Source organism: Pelodiscus sinensis, chromosome 1 (assembly GCF_052426305.1).
Source record: "Pelodiscus sinensis isolate ZL-2025 chromosome 1, ASM5242630v1, whole genome shotgun sequence".
NCBI classification, from domain to species: Eukaryota; Metazoa; Chordata; order Testudines; family Trionychidae; genus Pelodiscus; species Pelodiscus sinensis.
Window position 1 is genome coordinate 218,525,392 of NC_143052.1, and position 22,581 is coordinate 218,547,972.

General features: G+C 41.9%; 1 long non-coding RNA gene across 1 annotated transcript; it reads right to left on the bottom strand.

Moving 5' to 3' along the window:
• Positions 1-1,777: 1,777 nt before the first annotated feature.
• On the bottom strand, positions 1,778-15,852 carry LOC112545734 (uncharacterized). Its single transcript, XR_003089280.3, has 3 exons — positions 15,763-15,852; positions 13,523-13,657; positions 1,778-1,901 (listed from the first exon to the last, which is right to left on the bottom strand). It is a non-coding gene; the product is annotated as an uncharacterized LOC112545734 (long non-coding RNA).
• Positions 15,853-22,581: the final 6,729 nt, after the last annotated feature.

Here is a 22,581-nt window from a genome sequence, read left to right on the forward strand (position 1 = left end):
GTAAACAAAGCATCTGGTGGCCCTGACAAACTGCTTGTTGCCCATAGGCTGGAGGTTCTCCCCCCCTGCCCTAGAGAATTGGTACACTAGAACTCTGCTCTACTACCTGCATGCCCTGACATATCCTCTCCCATTCACAACTCACCTGCTATCCTGGGAGAGGTGAGTGTGAAACACAGGACATGACTATCACGCACTTTTGCCAGCTGGGAGTTTCCTTCTAGTGGAATTCCCTACTGGGCCAGATTATGGCCCCTTGATCCCTACTGAGTGGTGCAAAAAGGCTTCAAAATGTGTAGAGAATATGGCCCACTGATTTCAGGGTGTGATTCCACTGGAACAGAGAATGAATAAGATTATAGATCTCTGTGTTAAGGAAGTAGGCAGTCCACCTGTGGTGCCTATACTGATTTTTGTTTCAAGAGAATGCTTCCATCCCAAGCCTAGCATTCCTTCTTCATTCATTTGCTAAATGATATTTATAAATGTCCACCTGCATTCACTAGCATTTGGTATGGTATATTGAGAGCACCGTACTGTATAAGATTAATGTGTCTTCCAGAGCCATTATAAATCAGCTTGATTCCCAGCATATCCTTTGAAGTTTTATGCCAGTATAACAATATAATATAATCTCTCCCAGACTAAAATAAAATCAATCCCCAATTGACCTAAATGACTCAATCCTATTACCAATCCAGTTTTTGTAATATGAATTTATTTACAAAGGCTCCTGGTTCCCCTCCCCCTATTATTTAGCATTAGCTGCCCACATAAGTGATCCTAGTATTTTACAAACTGCCACGACGTCTATGAAGGAAGGAAACATCACCTCGCAAACAGACACATAGTAAACTGCCCTTTGCTGGAAAATGTTATGCTGTTCAAAAAAAAGTTATACTGAGTAGATAGTATAGAACAGTGCTCAGCCTGAATAATCTGAGAGGCAGGCAGAAGACTTTGTAGAGCTAGAAAATGGTAGTCCACTTGAGGAATTAATTTTTAAGTACCCATCTATTTTATAGGCTTATTTTCTAGCACCCACCTTGTCAGTATGGCCGTGTCCAGACTCAGGGGTTTTTTCGGGAAAAGTAGCCTTTTTCCGAAAAAACTTCCCCTGCATCCAGACTCAAGCCGCGTTCTTTCGAAATTATTTCGAAAAAACGCGGCTTTTCTTTCAATGGCGGTAAACCTCAATTTACGAGGAAGAACGCCTTCTTTCGAAAGTTCCTCTTTCGAAAGAAGGCGTTCTTCAATGTAAAGAGGCCATCTTCGAAAGAGAGCATCCAGACTCGCTGGGTGCTCTCTTTCGAAAAAGCGGATTTCTCTTTCGAAAGATCCACCTGCAGTCTAGACGCGATCTTTCGAAAGAGGCTCTTTCGAAAGAAGCCTGCAGTCTAGACATAGCCTATGTAACCATAGCTATATTGTCTTTTGTTCCCATGGATAAGCAAACAATTCATCCTCCAGAACAGGGCTGGCCCATAATATTTTGGCACCTGAGGCGGGGAGCTCAAAGGATGCCCCCATTCCTTTTCTCCTGCCTGCCTGTTATGTCTCTTGTGCCCTTCTTCCTTCAGCACAGCACTCCACCATCTCTGTGCATCTAGAGCAGAGAAAATACATATGCACCAGCAGCAGACACAATTTTCTACACTCTGAGTCCTAGTGGCGCACCCTCCCTCTTCCCCCCCAACACACCTGAGGCGGGTGCCTCAGTTTGCCTCATGGTAAGGTCAGCCCTGCTCCAGAAGAATTTTTGAGCCTTAAGGATAAATTCATTCTATGAGCTGACTTTATTGGCAGTAAAAGCCATCACTCCAACATTACCTTAAGTTTGGAGGCAGAATTTTTCAGGCCCCTCCTGCACATCACTGATTTCCAGAAATAAAAGACCATCTCTGCAAAGCAAGAATTAGAAAATGAACTTTGAGTTGTCAACTATTGAGGAAAACCCTGCTCCTAAAAATCAGCCCCTTTAACAAGAACTCTAAAATAAGTATGCCCTCAGAGAAAGTTTAAGCATTTGGGTAATTTAAGCATTTAAGATTCCTCCCTTGTTTGGTTTTAGCTATGTAGGTTGCTCATTATCTGGCTCAGACTTTTGCATCCAGTCTTCCAAAAATTAGCCCAGCTTTCATGGTGGTTTGTAGTTTGAATTAAATACTCCTGACGTGAGGTTATACTCGAAAAAGGAATTGGTGTAGTGTGGTTCCATGTTTCTTACTGATTCCATCAAACTTGCTGAGGGAAAAGCTGGACTCCAACAACCCAATAGCAAAAGTTCTATAATCAAATCTTATTTAACAGTTCTGTTGATGTGAGTCAAACAAAACCCAGTGTTCTGCAGCTCTGTTAGCACCTGAATATTGGCTGAAACAAAACAGGAGGGAAGACTTGTGGATTTGGGGAGGCAGGGTTGTCACTTAAATTGGTAGTGAATGACTCTGAATATAGACAGGGAACACAGTTGTTGAAGATAATGGTGCCATTTTATACTTCTAAAAGATAGGGATGTAAATGAGTAGTTGACTATCTGATAAGCAAATGCTTATCGGATAGTCAACACAGTAGTTGACTAGTCATCTCCCCCCCCCCCACCCCCCCCCCACCCCCTCCCGCTTGCTGTCTCTATCAGAAAGAGGCAGCAAGCCTGGGGGAAGAGAAGGGGGTATTTCAAAGCGGCAGCACCATGTGGTGCTGCCAGGGCTGGCCTTATCATGAGGCTAACTGAGGCAGCCACCTCTGGTGCCAGACTGTGGGGGGGTGCCACTAGGTCTCAGAGAATTGAGACCTTTCAAAGTTTTGGCCCAAGTGAGGAGGCATGGGGGCGTCATTTGAGCTCCCTGCCTCAGGTGCCAAAATGTTGTGGGCCGGCCCTGGGTGCTGCCGCTTAGAAACATCATTGTTGGTGTTTCAGGAGCTAGTCCTAGGCTCCCCGTGGCATTTCAAAGCAGCAGCATCACATGGAGCCCGGTTTCAGCAGGGGAGTCCCTAGCTGATCCTGGGCTCCATGGGGCACTGCCATTTTTTAATGCCGTGAGGAGCCTGATGCCGGACTTCCCACGGTGTTTCAAAGCAGCCGCGCTGCCTGGAGCCCAGGGTCAGGGAGGAGGGAGTCCCCAGCTGATCCTGGGCTCCACATAGCGCTGCCACTTTGAAATGCCACAGGGAGCATGGGGCCAGTGGGGGACTTCCCTGCTGGCCCCAGGCTCCCCACAGCGCTTTGTTCTTTGAAGTGTAGCAACACTTATCGACTAATCAATTAATCAAAATTTCACATCCTTAGTAACAGATATTACCAAACCTACCTTGTCCCACTCATATTCTGGAAGCTACATGTTACAAAACAACTTTTTTTGCTTTTCTGATCATAATTTCTTTTTAATAAAACCCATTTATTACATATTTTCACAATGACTATTAAATAACTGATGAAACTGGGTATTTGACAGTGTTACTTTTGTCTGCACCCCAATACTTGCTGGTAGTTGGGTTGACAAATTAAAAAATGCATTAGCATAACGTATAATTGTAAAACTTAAATTGGATTGATTTCCAGACTTGGTTGCATTCAGTTCTGTTTCCAGGCTAATATCTAAAGATTGCTCATACACAATTGTGCTTATTTCATACAAACTTTTATTCTCTTTGGTCAAACATGTTATTCTGGACAGTCTGTCAATATTTTGGTTTCAGCATCTACAGCTGTGGAGCTTTCATACCCCATGAGTTTCCTACTGTTAAATCCTTGCAGAGGTGACAATGTGTTTATGGAAAGCATCTGAAAGCTAATGTAACTGTTTTCAGTAACAACCAAGAATTTCACATCATATCAGAGGGGGGAGTTTTCAACACATTACTGACATCTAGGTATAAACTGTATGAATGATGTCCAAGGTATTCCTGGTATGCAACTCAGTTCACATTAGAATGTCTGTATTAGAATGTCTGTATATCTCTCTCTTCCTTCTTGGCTCTACTGTTTACATAAATGTGCTTGGCCTCACTTCAGTTCCTCTCTTTATTTGAAACTTCTGTTTCAATTGATGCATGAGAAATTCTCAGGAAAAATGAAGCTGTGGAGGACGACTCAGAAAATCTGCATGGATTAAAATATTAGGGCCTGATCCTTAGCTGGTGACTTAATGCCCCATAGGAGCACCAAAGTCAAGTCAAGGGTTTATATGAGCTAAAAATCTGTCCCTCTTAAATGTCTCTGAGGTCCCTTGAAATTCACTTCCTGTAAGTCTCAAGAAGATCAGTACAAAACTTGATGGCTAGATTTTCACATGGTTTTGTCAAATGTTTTCTTTGGCTTAGCTCCATGGACATGTCATTCTCAAATTTTGCTCTGCGTTTCCAGTTTAAACAAGTCCCCCAATCATCAAGTTTCACACGGTTTTGTTATGAAGCAGAAAACAAATGCAGGTTTTGCTTTCTTTAGAAGTGGATCTCGTCACTGGTTTGTGCATCTTAGCCAATCTTTCATTGACTCTTCTTTGAGAAATCTCAGAAGGGTAGCCATGTTAGTCTGTAACTTTAAAAACAATGAGAAGCCCTGTGGCACCTTAGAAACTAAGCAAAAGATTTAGAATCATGCGCTGTTGTGGGCAAAATCCAGGGTGTTGCCCACAAAAAGCTCATGATTGTATATATTTTAGTTAGTCTCCAAGGGCACGTCTACAATGTTAGTTTCTAAGGGCACGTCTACAATGTAACACTATTTCGAAATAACTAATGCTATTCTGAAATAACTTAGTCCAAGTCTATACAGCAGGAAGTTATTTCAAAATAGTGTCAAAATACTGTCAAGCTGGAGGACTTCTTACTCTGACTCCTGTAACCTTCATTGTATGAGGAGTAAGGGAAGTTGGAGGAAGAGTGCTCTATTTCAAAGTAAGCGTTGTGTAGGTGCTCCCTATTTCAAAATAAGATACGCTATTGATTTAGCTCAATTTGAATAGCTTATTTCGAGTTAAACTCTGCAGTGTAGATGCGCCCTAAGGTGCCACAGGACTTCACATTCTTCTTTGAGAGTTCAGATTATAATGCAAACCAACCAGTAGTTTTATGGGGTGGGGGATGGCTAATACAAACCTGGTCCTAAATGGCTTTGTTTTGATTGTGTTTTTACTTCATTCCAGTCATTGCTAGTTGGAATGCAGCTTCTGCAACAAGCAACTCATTGCTCTAGTTGCCTATTTACTGTACTTCCTGGTATCAGCTGGGTCACATGTACTGTGAGAATAATCTCTTTTGCAGCGTGCATTGCAGTACTTCTTTTGCAAGTTCAAACCAAAATTAAGAAGTGGAGTCACTTTTGATACTGAAAAGAACTTTATCAAATTTCAAAGGCAGAGAAGTTTACAAGTTTAGAGTGGGTTTCAGCTTTGTAGACCTTGAACTTTTGGTGGCAGTTGATGGTGATAGTAGTCAAAATGGCTCAGTTAAGATCTCAATTATGTGATTGGCTCTTATATTCCCTTCACAGAACTATTAAGAAAGTAAATCCACTCTCTAAACAAAAAAAGTGGTGTTAACATGACAAATGATAATGTTGTCATGTGCTTTATTCATTACTGTTGTGATGCTGGCAGGCCAAGTCATGCTAAAGTATTTAACTGGTCAATTCACTGGTATATTAGTATACTTCAAAGTAATGATTAGATGTACAATCATGTATTAGGTGTTTAAACTTCATGAAAATGAATAGGGTGTTTGCATTGATTTAACTCATCTGTTCCTGTTATAATGTAATAGCAAACATTTATATTGTGTATACTCTTGTAACTAAATAATCTCTCAAAGAAAGCTTCTGAAATTTTAGAGAAAATGCTAATTTCAATGCAAGTAGTCATTATGTACGATGGTCAGAGGTCAAAAGACTAATCAGTGCTTGATGTTACATTCCCATCACTATATCCCTGCCTTTCTTTCAGTTCAAGCATCTGAGGAAGTGAGCTGTATCTCTTGAAAGCTTATGCCAAAATACATGTTAGTTTTTATGGTGCCACCGGACTCCTTGTAGTTTTTGCTGAAACAGACTAACACGGTTACCTCTTTGAAATACATTTCATCTCCAGTTCTGAGACTTATCCCTCTGAGATTTACTATGTAACAGTTTTTGGTTTTAGCATATTTAAAAACAAGAAACATATACCTGATCTGGTCACAGCTTTCAACCACTTAAATCTCACTACAGTCTACCATGATTCTTAATTAATTTTATTTGTAGTACAGTGGATGTCCTTGATGAGTTTCTCTGTGCTGTGAATCATTCCCTCCTGGTGTTGTTTTTAGAGCAATTTGCCCCTGTAAAGTCAAGTTGTTCATTGTACCCAAACAAAATAGATGACAACTTTTTCAAGTAGAGAGACTGCAGAAAATGTGATTGTTTAGCTGTTCTGTATGCATGATGGATGGCCTTAAGAAATTGTAGCAGTTAGCTTGAAAACAATGCCATCTGACCTGGAATTCTATAGAGATGACGTGTAGGTTTCATAGGACACTGATGACATGGAGTAGTGGGGAAATGTTACCTTTAGAAATACGAAGGAATTATTTATTGGAGATCCAGATCATGTCTCCCCCTCCTCACATGAGTAGAGTCCTTGAGTGCTGGGACTAATAGTGCATGAGTTGCTCAAGTAGGATATGACCCAATCAATAAGTATGCAGCTCTAGGACCACACTCTGATACACTTACTTATGTTGGGTATCAGCTTCCTTCACAAATAGTCTTGCGTACATCTGCAGCGGGTGTATCATGATGGTGCACCATTGATTTAACTGGAGTTATGCTAATTGGCACCACCTGGACCAGGATCTGGACCAGTGATTTCCCTGGGGCTAGTTGGAGGGGGGGGGAAGGTGCTACCCAGTGTGAGAAAATGTGTCAGAATCTGGTCTTACTGACTTGAAGGCAGACCCTGTGGCAGCACTCTTGCCAAGACTGCAGGCATTAGCTAAAAATTGACAAACTCTCAGCTGGAGATGGGACCAGTTCACCTATATGCTACATTTGCTTAACCACCCCCACCCAGATACTAGTCTTATAAAAAGTGAGTCTATACAATGCTTGTAAATTGTGGCATGTGTTAAACTCACTTGTAATGTCAGTATTCCACTCTATAAGAAATTGTGAGTTTTGCTTTCAAACTTATGAATCCAGACACAGAAATCATCCCCTCTCCTCCATCCAAGAAGACTATTAAAATGCAAGGGGGCATTATAAAACACAAGTTTTTGTTAATTGCCCCATCCACACATGGAGACATATGTGCAGAAGGCTTCCTTCCATAGCCTTGAATGCTGGAGGAGGGAAATAAAAACAGCTAGCAGAAAGAGTTTTCATCTCTTTTCTATTTGAACTCTCATAGGGCCAGACAAACCAAACTGAAGCTAGAGTCTCATTTCTTTTTCCTAGTTAAACTATCTAAAGGTTTATTATTACAGGATTGGCTACAGGCATTGCCTTTTTGTAAGATCTAGGGTACTAATTGATCTGGAGTAAACATCTAGTCTCTTGGGACTGGGAGCAACCTGAATATGATGTGATTTTTGGTGTAAGTGACCATTTATCACTAAATCCAATCTACCTTGGTGGCAAGAGCCTAAAAGACTGGTGAGACTACAGCAGTGGTTCTCAAATATTTTGGCCCATGGCCCTACTGGCTCAATGCAACCAGTTGCTAAGGGAAACTCGCTGTTAATTGCATAATTACACCTGAGCCGTTTTGCTAGTGCTGCAGCTAGGGAGAATTGTTTAATTTAATCAGTAAGAAAGGAAATATTAATTTAAATGATTAAACAGATTACGCACTTTAACTTTCTCATGTTAGTTTATCAAATTTCATTTTAAATAAAGTAAAATATTAATTTATGTCCAACCCAAAAGGCATCAATCCAGCAGGCATGGGGAACCTTTTTGAACTGAGGGCCACTGGCCCACTGAAAAATCAGTTGGAAACCACACGAGTGAGAAGCAAAAAAATCCCTCCAAAACCCCCCAACCCTCACTGATGTGGCCCCCAACTGAGACACCTTACTCCTCTGGTGCTCCTGCTCCATGGAGGTAGACGGAGGAACAAGGAGGACTGAGATTCAGGGCTTCCCATAGGCCAGATTTACTCTTCTGGGGTTCCAGGGTTAGTGGATTTTGTGGACCCCTCTAGGCTCTGGGGTGGGGACAAAAATGAGGGGTTCAGTGTGCAGGACAGGGCATCGAGCGAGTGGGTTAGAGTTGGAGGTGAAGGATCTGGGCGGGAGAGTAGGTGCTGGAGGAGGTGAGGATTCAAGATCTGGATGGAGATAGGGTGCAGGAGCAGGCTGGCAGTAGTGTGTCTGTCTGGGTGGGGGAGGCAAGAGCAAGGGAAGGCATCGTATGTGACCAGGAGGGAGAGGATGCAGGAGCAAGGGAGGGTGCAGAAGCAGGGTAGGGTAGGGGTAGGATGTCTGGCTAGGGTGGAAGGTGCAGGAGCAGGCTGGGGGTAGAGTGTACAGCCAGGGGGAGGGTATAGGAGGAAGAGAGGGTGCAGAAGCAGGCTGGGGGTAGGGTATCTGACCAGGGGGAAGGTACAGGAGCAGGCTGGGGGTGCGGGGTCTCAGCAGGGGGATGAGTGATGGGGTGGGGGTGAAGGGTCTGTGCATGTGGGATAGGCACTTATTTGCCTTCATGCCCTGTGCCACTCCCAGGCAGTGCTCCTAGGCTCAGCTTCTTGCTGCTCCCATTGGCCGGATTCTAGACAATGGGATCAGTGGGGAAAGTCTTCAGGAAGTGCGTCCCTGCACTGCTTTTCCCCCAGTTGGGGGAGAGTGAGAAACAGCATGTGGAGCTGCTTTTGACTCTGCTTCTTCCTGAGGTGGATCTGAGATGGATCCGGGGGGAGGGCTCGTGACTTTCTTCTCCCCGCCCCATGGGAAGCCAGTACTGACCCTCCAACTGCACAGCGTTATCCAGAAGTACACATTTGTTATTGGCTTGGTAAAATCTAATTATGGAATGCACACCAGTTTGGAGTACTTACCCCGTTTTTGACAGTCTGCCCTCAACTGGGCACTAATGGTCATGAGCCTCTCAAGAAAGAATGTAACTTGTACTTCTCCTCCCTCTGTGAATCCCTGGAACTACAGTGCATGTGCAGATAGTCTCATAGGGTATGTTTACACTGCATGCTTATTTAGAAATAAGCTATTTCGGAATAGTTATTCCAAAATAGCTTATTTCAAAATAGCACATCTACTCTTCAGGGAAGCCTCAAAATTAGTCTAAGGAAGGCTTCCCTAATGTAGATGTGTTATCACAATTTAGAGCCCCAGGAGGCATTGGGGAGGAATAACTTAGAATCGCCATGGTGAGAGGCTAATTTGAAATAGCAGCAGTGGAGAGTCTACACTTGCCTTATTTCAAAATAGTTATTTCAGAAGAGATTATTCCTCACAGAATGAGGTTTACAGGTTTCATATTAAGCTGTTCGTTATTTTGAAATTATTTCAAAATAATGGAATGGCTGTGTAGACACTTGCATTGTTATTTCGAAATAACACTAGTTATCATGAAATAACGGAGCAGTGTAGAAGCACCCATAGTGAATGGTGTTTCTAGCTTAATGGTCTTCAAACATTTGATTTATAAAGAAACTATGGACACAATATAGAAATTAAATGGATCCAAAGTACAGATGTTGATAATAAAAAAGAGCTGGTGTTATAATTATGTGTTTATACGGTAGTTATACAAAGATAATATTGGTGGGAAGTGGAGATTAATATATAGCCCAGTTTATCAGCTTTAGGCAGGGAAAACCTTAGAAGTACTTAGATATTTAGAAGTCTTTGTGACAAACTCTAGACAGCCTTTGCAAGAATGAATATTCACAATAAGCAGAAATGTTGTTTATTTGTACACTGCAGCCTATATCAGGAAAACGTATGTCACTCAGAGATATGGATAGTCCACCATCCAGAGAGACATAAGTTACACCGATATAAGTGCTAGTGCGCACAGCACTAGGTTGGTGGAAAAAGCTTGTGAGACATTTTGAGTCTGATGCTCACTAAAGAGGCCTGGGGCTGTCACCTACAAAACTGCTCCTTTTGGTTCCTTTTCAGAGACACTGGAGGCCGGATGTGGCCCCCGCTTGCCTGGATCCAGCCCCTGGAGGCTCAGGCCTCCCCCCTCCAGCATTGGATAGCCCATGCTGGCACTCCATCCCCCTGGTCTCCCACCGCCCCACCGTGGGGCTGGAGCAAACAAAATCTACTAGCCTGGGCTCCCCTAGGCTCTGGTGTGTGAGGAGAATGGGGGAAATATATTTCTTCTTCTCAGTTGGGGATCATATCAGTGATGGGTGAGAGCTTTTTGTTTTTTCTCATTTTGCTTCTCAATTGTGTGTGGCCCCTGACTGATTTTTCTATGGGTCAGCAGTCCCCGACCCAAAAAAGGTTCCTCACTCCTGCTTTATACATTCCTTGTAAGTAAACAAGATTTCATCAAAGAAAATACCAGACTCCAATAATTTCTGCTTTCACCTGGAACATCCCTATCTCCCCAAACTAGGACAAGTTGTTCAGGTCAAAAAGGGACAAAAGACAGGACTATGCAGCACTTTAAAGACTAACAAGATGGTTTATTAGGTGATGAGCTTTTGTGGGCCAGACCCAGTTCTTGTTAGTCTTTAAAGTGCTGCATAGTCCTGTCTTCTGTTTCAGCAAAACCAGACTAACACAGGTACATCTCTATTACTATAAGTCAAAAAGGGGTAACAGTTGGTTAAATCCACTGCCAATATGCATCGGTGAAAGTGAGTCATTGTCAACATTAACAGAAACTCTGTTTCTTTTGTCTGTTTGCTCCCTGTTGCTCTGTTCAGTAGCTGATGTGACTTAGACTTGGAGCAGCTTTGCAGGCATAGAAACCCTTAAGCAAAGAGGGGTGCATACACAGAAAGAACCAATGTGTAAGTTACCAAGTTTCTCAGAATTTGTTTTAAACTGTAGGACCAGTTCACATCTCATTTGGATCTCTTCCAGAAGAAAAATGGTTTTAGGGACTTTTCCTAAACACAGAGTAATTTACAGGATGCATACCGGTAACTGCTAAATAAATAATGTGACTAAATCAGCGGTTAGCAGCAGCTGCATGCTTTCACAGATAAGACTGAGCTGTTTTGGTTTTTGGTCTACACTATGCAGTTCTGTAGCCCTAATAATGTTTGTGTCTACACTACCGGGTCCCTTCCTCTGATGTAACTTTTCTGCTATATCATCTTTATTATTCCACCTCCACGAGAGATGTAGTGATTAATTTTATATAGACTGACAAGGTGACGGTTCAGATGCTGCCTTGGCTATGTTGGCTTAACTGGCATCCAGGAGGTATCCTACAATGCTCTGCTGTGACGGTTCCAGTAAACGTTCTTTACTCTGCTGCCCAGCAGTCAGGTTCACAGGCAACAGCCCCTCCTCTGTTAAAGGACTGATAACTTTTGAATTTAATCACTTGTTCAGCACAGAGGGCATACAAGAAGGCAAACGGTCATTCTGGTTCAACACCCCAGACATGTGGCTTTTACAAGAACCTGCAGGCAACACCATAGAAAAATACCCCTTTCTGTTTATGTACTTGTTGGCAAGGCTGATTGCTATGATCAGTCACCCCACCAAACTGAGGGAACCTTTTCGTGGTGGTATATCCTGCACATTGCCCAGAGTCACCACCCTCCTTAGCAGAAGGTGATTAATGGCGCTGAATACTTGGCTAACACCAGCAACGCCATCCCTCACCCCCACCTTAGTAACCAACTCCAGAGTATGTCTACACTGCACAGCTACCCTGCATCTACACAAGCCGCCTGTTATACTGAAATATTTTTCAAAACAGGTGTGCTATTTTGCCATCCCAATAAACCTCATTGTATGAGGGTTAAGGCATGGCTCAAAATAGCATATTATTTCAAAATTTGGCACTGCGTAGGCACACCAAATTTCATAATGAGCTATTTTGAAAGAGATTCAAAATAAGATATGCAATTTTCTTAGCACAAATTGCATATCTTATTTTGAGTTTACGGTGCTGTGTAGATGCACCCTTAGTTAGCCAGTATTTAATAAGGGCTATTTTTATATTCTAATTTTTAATCAAAATATGATGCAGTATCAATTGAAACAATTTATAGAAGTCTATTACACCAACACTGTTCCCTTTATCTACCAAACTTGTAATCTCCTAAAAAAAAATCAAGTTAGTTTGACAGGATTTGTTTTTCCATAAACCCATGTTGATTGGCATTAAATATATTACTCTGTTTCTATCTTTATTGCATTATTTTGAACAGGATCAATGTCATACTGACAGACCTATGATTACCAGGATCATCCTGTATATTCTTTTCAAATATTGGCATTACAGTAGCTTTCTTCTAGGCTCTGAAATGTCTTTGATGTTCCAAAACATAGTGAAAATCAATATTAATGATCCAACAACCTCCTCAGCCAGCTATTTTAAAACTCTTGATGTAGATTTAAAAATGTCTAAATGTGAGACCTGCTGTTTTCATCCTGAGGCACTAGTAGAATGGAAAATCTGCTACACTGACTTCATCATCTGTTTTCTCCCTCAAATTGCAGTGCAAAATTAATTGTTGAATACTTCTAACTTTGATTATTATTATTGATAGCCATTTCTGTCTAAAAGCGTATCAATACTGCCATTAGGATTCTTTTTGTCCTTGAGGGCATGTTTACGCTAAGAAACTATTTCAAAATAATGAAAATTGAAAGACTAACTCCTGAAATAACCATTTTGAAATAAGCTTATTCCCAGAGGAAAGCACGAGTACAGATTTCAAAATAATGGTCTTGGTAATGTGGATGCTCCACTTACTTTTTCAAAATAAAGGAGTTTATTTCAAAATAACCCCTTAGGGTACGTCTAGACTACCGCGTTTTGTCGACGGAAGTTTTGTCGACAGATACTGTCGACAAAACTTCCGTCGACAATTTGCGTCCAGACACATGGAGTTCTGTCGACAAAGCAAGCCACTTTGTTGACAGAACTCCGTAGTCTGGACGCAGTGTTACAGGCAATAACACCTTCTGTCGACAGAGTTCTGTCGACAGAAAGTGTTATGCCTCGTAAAATGAGGTATACCAGCGTCGACAAAACCGCGGAGTTCGACAAAAACGTTACGTCGACAGAACTCCGCGGTAGTGTAGACGCTGGTATTGTTTTGTCGACAAAAGTCCACTTTTGTCGACAAAACTAGGTAGTCTAGACACACCCTTAGTGTAGACCAGGACTAATATGCCTTAAAAACCTCCTTCTTATTATCTTTAATTCTATTTGCCATAGATTTCTTCTTGTGTCCTTTTGCTTCCATTATCAATTTTCTATAATTTCTAGTTTCTGATTAGATTAATTACTATCAATTTCTCTTTTCTTCAATATTTTATTTATATTTTTTATTTTTATATGTCTTCCTTTTCAGTAGGCAAAATTATGACTTGAATTATACACTACCTATACTGTGGATCACAGCATGCGTAGAGTGGAAGAGTAGTCTCTTTGGGTTAATTCTCCTTTTTCCTGAACAAATTGGAAGGAGTACGTGGGACCTTGATTCTATTCCACAACTTGCTAGCCGTAGCAGTTGAGCTGGAGAGAAGGAAAGAATGATAGATGGCTCAGATTATTTTCCCCAGGTCTTATATAGTAGCAGTCTAACTGCACAGCGTGTTTTGCTTGAATTTATTTGGGTAAAGTTGAATATGACATTAAGAACTAGATTTTTGATTGCACAGTATAGAGCTAAGTCTCAGGTGCAACATTTGGATACTGACTAGAGTTTCAGTGTTTAATTCAGATAACCCCCAAATCCAGAGACTGTTTGGATCAGGATTTTTGTTTAGGCCTTCTAATACAACCTTAGCCCCAAACAATTTATTTCTCTAAACTATGAAACGTGGATTTGGACTTTATGTACAAAACAAAGTTTTGATTGTTTAGCATGCTTTGCATTTGTACAAATGAAAAATGGCATTGTTTTTTTAAAACTGAAATTCAGTAGATCACAAATCCATAATAGGGAAATCACAAGATTTTATTTAGAAATTCAATTTATAAACTATGCTCCTCATTTTTTCTAAATTCAACCTCTCAGTTTCTTAGCATGTGCACTTCAGTGTTTGTGGCTAGCAGTTGGATTGACAACATATCATTATGGAGTGTCTGATCACTAATCCAAATGCTAAGAAGTATTTATGTGCAAGACCATTACAGCTTAAGCTTCAGTAAACAATACATAACATTGGGACATATATAATAGACCTTCTGTACATAAAAACAGAGTCAAAATACAGTCATCCATAACAGTAGCCTTCCATTATAGTATTCTGTTGGGAAAATAATACATGTAATGTCCAAACCAAACTACCTATTTAATTAGGTAAATAAAAAACCTTTTAAATGCAGTTCAATACATATTGCACTGATCCTAAGTACATATTTGCAAGAATTACATTCAGCTGATCAAAACATCAGAACAAAAGGTGCCATTCTAGTTTATCAGCTTCCATGATAAAAAGGCTTTCTTTTTTTTCTCTCTCTTTTTGAAGTTTATATCTCAGAGCCCAGAGGAATTCACAGGGGAAGAAAGCCCTCTATATTTAAATATTGTAAAAGCCAACAGATTCAAAAGGTACACTTAAGCCAATATTCCTTTCTGATTCTTTTCATTGTGCCCTGGTCTTGTGCTGTCTGTTTGTTTTTCACAGATGTAGCACAGATCTAAGCTTTGAATATCCTGGCTTTCATGGTTTGTATCAAGATGTAAATGTGATCCAATCTCCTTTCTTTGCCTCTGAGATGCAGGCACCAGGAGCTTTGATTTCCTTAATTTCACTCATCTTTCTCAAAAGGTAATTTTTTATTCTTGCTCAGTATACTGGCTGGGGATGATGGCCTAATTCTGAGCACATCAGGTATAATCACAATTTGTGAGTGTGTGTGTGTGTGTAGGGTTGTAGGGGTTTTTTGTTTGTTTGTTTTTTGCCACAAGAACTTTGAGCAACATGTACCTAGTCCAGTAACAGAATATTATTGACAGTTTGACTTTTAATTACTTTTTATACACTTGGTTCTATTTCTGCACTATGCATCCAAAGAGCTGATAAACTCCTTAGCCAGAATTCAGCTAAGTATTTAAGCGTGTGCTTAATATTAAACACCTGAGTAGTCCTGTGCACATCAGCACAAAAGTGTTTTGCTGGATCAGAGCCAGAGAGCACCAGAGGTATCCCAAAAAAACTCTGCCGCATCTAAAGAATGCATCTGCTCTTATCTTTTTTTTTTTTTGGAAGAGCAGGCGCACTCTTTCGGAAGCCCCGTTTTCCTCCTCCCACGAGGAAGAAGGGCTCAACCGAAAAAGGGTTTTTTTTTTTTAAATTTAGGCCAGTATAGACAGACCGAATTTTGGAAAAGCCTCTTCCAAAAAAACTATCAGAATTTGTGTGCCTTTTTCCAATAAAACCCCATCATGTAGACATAGCCTCAGAGGTATAACAAAGGCAGCATCATAGAAACACCATCTCTGCAACCTGACATCTCGTGTATTAGCTTCTTTAATTCCTCTGTGACAATGTCTCTGACTTTGGAATAACAATATACTGGGAATAGTTTCTAAAGAGTTATTTTATTAGTCATCTGTGGTTTATTTCAGCCCAGTATCTATATCTCAGGATATAGCTGCTAATGTGACTCACTCCAGGATGATTATGTTGTGGTTTCAACCAGCTGCTACTTGGACTTGGAAGCCTTGGTGAGGTTTGTGTCTGTAATAATTCCATTTGGTAACCGTGGTGATGCAAATATATTCAGGAATTCTTCTGGCATGAATACATATTCTTTTCCCCCTTACCTATTCCTTGAGGAATCGTTTTTACCTTTTTCTCCTGTGCCAGCAGGTGGCCTGTCACATCTCTGATATTTCAAGTAAATCTCAATGATTTCTGTCTGTCTGTTCATTTCTGCACTACAGACTTGTGGTTCTATCCTGGAGGTAAAATGGCACTTGCTAGTGTGCAGTTGTTGTTGTCACTTGCCTTATGGGCTGCCTGCTGAGCTGTCAGCCTGAACATTGTTTTTTGTCTGTCTTTCAAAGTAACATTTTTGTTCCTTTGCCTTTTGTCCGGCATTTGTAATCCTAGTGTTCATTCAGGTCAAGTCGTTCGTGTGGAAAGTAAAGTCCTTGTTTACGTGCCCATTAATAACTGAACTGGAGAAGCTGCTTCTACAGGTAGTATCTGAAATCCTATAGAACTAGAACTCAACCGTTATCACATTTAGCCTCCTTTAAGATATTTTAACTTTGTGCCATCTTGCTCCTCTGGAGATGTTTCAGTATGGCAGGTTATGTTCTAACATCAATTGTAGAAAATTCCTACAATTCTCCACTTGAGAACTGGAGACTTTTGTCAGTAACTGGACCCTCTGATCCTTGCTTGTTATGTTTTGATATGATTCAGTAATCCCCTTTCTACTGCTTAAATAGCAAACTTCACCCTTAATACAGCTTCTTTCTTCTTATTAAGTACTCAGGCTTGGAAGATGCAGGTGTAGTGGCTATATTGAAAGCCTGTGTAGAAAATATATTGCTTAGTAGGGGTGTCTGTGAAGAGACAATTCAAGTCAATGGATCCAAATTACTCTGTGATGGCTTCTCAGAGAAGATCCTCCATTCACAAAGTATCAAGTCTCTTTCTCAGACAGGGCACCTGCCTGGAATGCATTACTTACAATGTCCTGGCCTGGGGAAAATCTAGGCTTTATTCAGAACATAACACAAATGTAGTTTCTTATGAAGCAACATGGAGTTCAAAATTTGACACAAACCTATCCCATTGGGTCACACAAGGTCACTTTTGCGGTGTTCAAAAACCCTCTAGTCAGTGGAAAGGTTCACATTAATAACAGTTAGCTTTTGACAGGGCATAGAGTATGCATTTGCATTGCATTAATTCCACTAGGTCTTCAAGGCCATGGATTTTTTTTTCTTAAAATGTTCTACTTGACCCTTGCTATCACAGAATTAACTCCAAAGATGACAACTACAGTGGCAGTGCTAATGTAAATTGACCCACATTTTTTTCCACCAAAAAGGAGAAAAGAACAACCCTTCATTCCATTTTCACAGTGGAGTCTGGAAAAAGTACAGAGCACAGAACTGTTTTGCTCATATTATCAAAAGAGGTATATCTATCAGTATGGACGGACTTCAAGGGGTTTCAGATTAAATGATTTATCCAGACCAGTTAGAAAGCTCATATAAAGACAAATTAACAAGCCTGGGTCCAATTGTCCCAATCTGATCTATTCTGTGACCTCTGCCCATACAGGGGGAGGGGGAGAGAAAAGAGGGGGGAAAGACAGTCACTCACTTCCCTGACACCAGCCATATTAAGGGAGTTCTATGCCAATGGTGAACAATCTTTGGGGAGGGAAAAATCTGGCTGTATTTTGTGCATTGTCCCCATCACTGCAGAGGAGAATACGCTGAAAAGTCAATAGTCTCTAGTGATGTGGCAAGGAGATGGGAGCATGGTTTTCTATGGGCACAGGGCTTACCCGGGGATCCTCAGGATCAACAATTTTTGCAGGATAAATCTCCTCCTTCTTCTGCAGGGGAGCTAATAGTCTCTGCTCCTCATTCAAGTATTGTATGAGAGAAACCTTGTGGGTGGTCCTTCCTTGGGCCTTCCACAGGTTTCCTGTACATAGGGAAGGCAGAGCCTTGTTCAGCCCTAATGAAATCCATGTCTGACTGTACAGGAATCATTCACATTTCTAAATGTGTGGCTGTAATGTGGCCCACATGGCTCCAAGTTACAAAGGATTCATTGGCCCTGTTTGAATGTGACTGTATAAAATAGCCTGAGAGTGAGCTGCGAATACTCTGCACATCCCCAGGCATGCTTAATGCCTACTGCAGCATTCACTGGGGCCAGCATATCAGCTGGCCCAGTTTGAGGAGTGTATATTAAAAAGAAAATGAAAGACTCAGATATGTAATTTCAAACAATTTGCCACATGTGGTGACGGTAGCCATGCGGAGCTGCTGCTAATAAGAATTGAGTCTGGGGAGCCTGAAAAAAGAACAGCATAACATTACTTATTTATTTATTTATTCTTTTTGTGAACTTGATAGTAAGAAAAGAACCAGGGGACCCCAGATATGAAGCCTGGAGCTGGTGGAAGTTGAGGGGGTTGAAATCAGGGTTGCTTCTCCACTCTCTCACACCAGTGCAGCTCTCCTGACTTTAGTCCCTTGAAACCTCTTTTGTGCTGGTATGGGGGAGGGGGAGCCAACAGAATTTCCAGGACCCTGGAAAAGGTAAGGGGAGAGGCTCTGCACTTCCCAAAGGGGCAGGAGGTCCTCAGATGGAAGAGGCGGGGTTAGGGGCAGCCAGCTGTCAGCACTGCATGTAATGCATTGCGCAGCGCCTCCCCCCAGCCAGTGCATAGTGCTGTCCGCAGTGTGCTGCCTGGAGTTCCGGCTGTGATTTAAAGGCCCCAAAGCCAGTGCTCCCTGTTAGCTGTGCGCTTGAGCAGCCACCTAAGAGAAATCCAGATGCCGCCCAGCTGATTAGCAAAGCGCCCATTGCCGGCAACATATGTTTGTGCTGCTGGCGCACATCTGCTCATGCCTTTGTGCACATAACAAAATTTATTCCACATATGGATGGAAAAAATTAGAGGGAACATTGCCCAAGTCTCCTGTGGCAGTTGCAGTGGCTGGAAGCCCTGGGCTCCTTTGAATCGCTGGGCCTTGGGGCAGTTGCCCCCTTTGCCCCACTCCCAAGCCACCCCTCATTGGCGGGCCTATGCTGGTATAAGGGAAAGGAGACTTGTCCCCTTTGTCTCCAGTGAGGATGCAGCCAGCTATTGAATGAATCTGAGCATCTGGCCAAAGAACCACACTGACATTTAGTACAGCGGAAAAACCGGCTGGTTCACATTCTCTTTCCCTAGCTAAAGGAAAGATTACGCTGCAGAGAACCTCTGTGAGAGAGACATTCAAGAGGGAAAACAATCACAATTTTCTCCTCGAGTTTCTGTTTTCCTTGTCTGAATAATGATCCCTCAGTATTTCCCCAGAAGGGATATCACTTTCATAGGGATGCTATTGCCAAATATCTATCTCAAATGTCACATGCTCCCAGAGCAGAACATATATAAACAGAGCCCTGCATATGAAGTGGTGCTGATACTCAAAAGCTGATAAGGAAAGTGTGCTTTCAAGATCTCATATAGGCTGCAGTGTGTGACTGAACCATTTTCCACTGAGATATTTGGGTGTGCATCATTATTATGGCCCTAAATAATATTTAGGGGACTCGATAATATTAGCTGAAAGAATTAATTCTGATATGTGTATTCTCTGATGTGTCTATTGTTAGCTGCCTCCACACAGAGAATATTTCAGCTGCACTAGAACCCATTTAAAATAGCTAATCCCCCTCTCTCCCCACTGCTCCTTGGCCCCTTTGCTTGCTTTAATTAAGCACAATGAATTAACCTCTGGCTTACAAGTGACCCTTCTCAAAATACATGTTATAATACTGCTGAAATCAAATTAGATTTCACTGCTTGATCACCCTATATGATGATGCATGAAACTGTAATACACTGTGAAGATGCTAGTTGATCCTCCTATGGACATGCAGGGTTTCCACTGTCCTAGATACGGGCCATTTCTTCTGTTGCTTCCAGCGGGGACTAGGGCCAGGTAGTGGGAAGGGCTGGCTCTGCACCCCAGGAAGGGGTGGGGCCAAGGGCTGCGAGCCCTTAGCAAAGTGGTCTCCAACCTTTTTAAGCACGAGATCACTTTTTGAATTTAAATGCAATCCAGGATCTACCTCAAACCCAAACATCTTTGCACTGCCTCCTTCCGGCCCCTTCTCCAAGGCCACGCCCCCTGCTCACTCCATCCTCCCTCCACCATCCACACTCACTTTTATAAGGCTGGGGGCAAAGGGCTGAGGAGTGGGGAAGGGGATGCAGACTCTGATCTTGGGCTGAAAGAGTTGGAATGTGGGGTTGGTTCTGAGCTGAGCCTGGGGCAGTGAATTGAGGTGCTGGTTCTGGGAGGGAGTTTGGGTACAAGGGGACTCGGGGCTAGGGCAGAAGTTTGGGGGCAGGAGGGGTTCAGGACTGGGGCCAGGGTTTGGAATGGAGGCTCCAGCTGGGCACTGCTTACCACAGGTGGCTTCTGGGTGGTGGTACAGAGGACTAAGGCAAGCGCATCCCTACTCTGGCCCTGCACCACTCCCAGAAGCAGACACCAAACTCTCTCCATCCCTGTCCCCCCTCTGCTTTGTGGAGATGGGGTACAGGGTGGGGGGAGGGGCATTCTAACATCAGCAAACTCTCCTCTTCTTCCTGTACCCTGTATAGCAAGCTAGAGGCTCCTAGGGCTGGGGGCAGAGCTCCAAGGCAGAGGGAAGAAGCAATCACAGCAGTGATTACAGAAGCAGATTAAATGCTCCTGGCCAAACCTGTCAGGATCACCTGTCAGAGGCTCCAAGATCTACGAGTAGATCCTGATCTACTGGTTGGTGACCACTGCTGTAGTCAAAGTACTTTGAATGGCCGAGCTCCAGAGTAATTGATGGGCCTGGCTGCTTCTAGAAGACTAATGAATGGTTGTGATGAAAGACCTGACACATCATCCCACTAGGCATTGAACAAAGAGACACTGAGCCAGAATTTCAAAGGTATTTATGCATCTGAAGATGGAGACAGCCTCTTAAATACCTTTAAAAATCTGGCTCATAGCCCAACTCTCCCACCCTTCCAAAGAGTTGACAAACTAAGGGCCATATTCTGGACTGAAGGGCTTGCAGGCAGTCCACGAACTCCATGTAGGTAATAAGTTTACAGCTATAAAACACACGTTGGCCAAAAAGCTCTTGATTGGAAGTCAGTGGGTTGTGCTGTGGGTGGCAGGGTCTGCCTGCACAATGCTCAGTGAAAGTGTGGAGCTAGGTCCTGAGAAGACAAGTAACAGAGGGTGTGTCTAGACTACATGCCTCTGCCGACATAGGCATGTAGATTAGACAGATAGGCAAAGGGAAATGAAGCGGCGATTTAAATAATCGCGGCTTCATTTAAATTTACATGGCTGCCGCGCTGAGCCGACAAACAGCTGATCAGCCGTTTGTCGGCTCAGTGCGCTAGTCTGGACGCTCCCCTGCCGACATCAAAGCCCTTTGTCGGCAGCCCCGTTATTCCTCGTGGGATGAGGTTTACTGGGGCTGCCAACAAAGGGCTTTGATGTCAGCAGGGGAGCGTCCAGACTAGCGCGCTGAGCCAACAAACAGCTGATCAGCTGTTTGTCGGCTCAGCGCGGCAGCCAAGTAAATTTAAATGAAGTGGCGATTATTGAAATCGCCGCTTCATTTCCCTTTGCCCAATAAACAAATCTACATGGCTCCGTCAACGGAGCCATGTAGTATAGACATACCCATACAGATGGGGGAAGAGGGAGACAGAAAACAAGCAAATACATGATACAGCAGATTTTTATGTAAATTTGCTAGCAACAATTTGTAGATGCATCATTCCCTTTGTCCGGTTGTCTGCTCCAAGTGTTTATCATCTTGAACCTTAAACTCTCGCTGATCAAGAAAAAAAAAAGATTGAAATAAGTCTGGCTTTTGTTTGGCCAATATTTTCAGTAATTATAACAGCATAAATTCTTATGGCACAGTAAGAGAGGAAAATATCTGGCATTTTTATCATTCCATTGAAAACTTTTTTTCCAATTTCATTTTTAAAGGGATTCCTAAAAAATATTATTCTTTAGTTTTGGATTATTTCCTGGAATAACTTTTAAAAGAGAAATTAAAAATTGGATGAAAATACCAGATTTTGCTATTTATAGTAAAATGCTGCTCATCTTTGGTATTTGGTAATTTCTAGCCCCAATTTCTCAATTCTCTCATGTAGTTGTAGAAACTTCATTATATACCACTTAAGGCAAGAAATAATCTTGTGATTAAATACAATCAAGGTAAATCATGAAAATAAAATAGGTAAGATTTCTTTGGATACACATGAATTCTCCCTATTGCTGTCTTTACTCTGGGTATATTATATCTTCATATATGGGCTCAGAGCCTATAAGCAGACCGATTAATAATTACAATAACAATATTAATAAATGAATGTGGAAGTGCCTAGAGCAGAGGTCAGTAATCTTTTCAAACCAAGGAACCAAACTACTTCAAAATTCAGAATAAGTGGTCAACAAAGAGCCAGTATAAGAATGCCCATTTGTATGACTGTATATATACAAATTAATATTATTCATTATTGACATGATGATTAATAATAGCATAAATGAAACATTGTACTCACAGACTTTATTTACTGGTACTTCTGCTGCTGCATCTTTCTGCACATTTCTTTGAAGTTTACATCATACCTGGTCAAATTCAGGTTCATGCACACATTCAAGCTACATGAGTAATTATACACTTTTAAAATTTTGAATTCATTTTTTCATTTTAATTTAAAAAGTT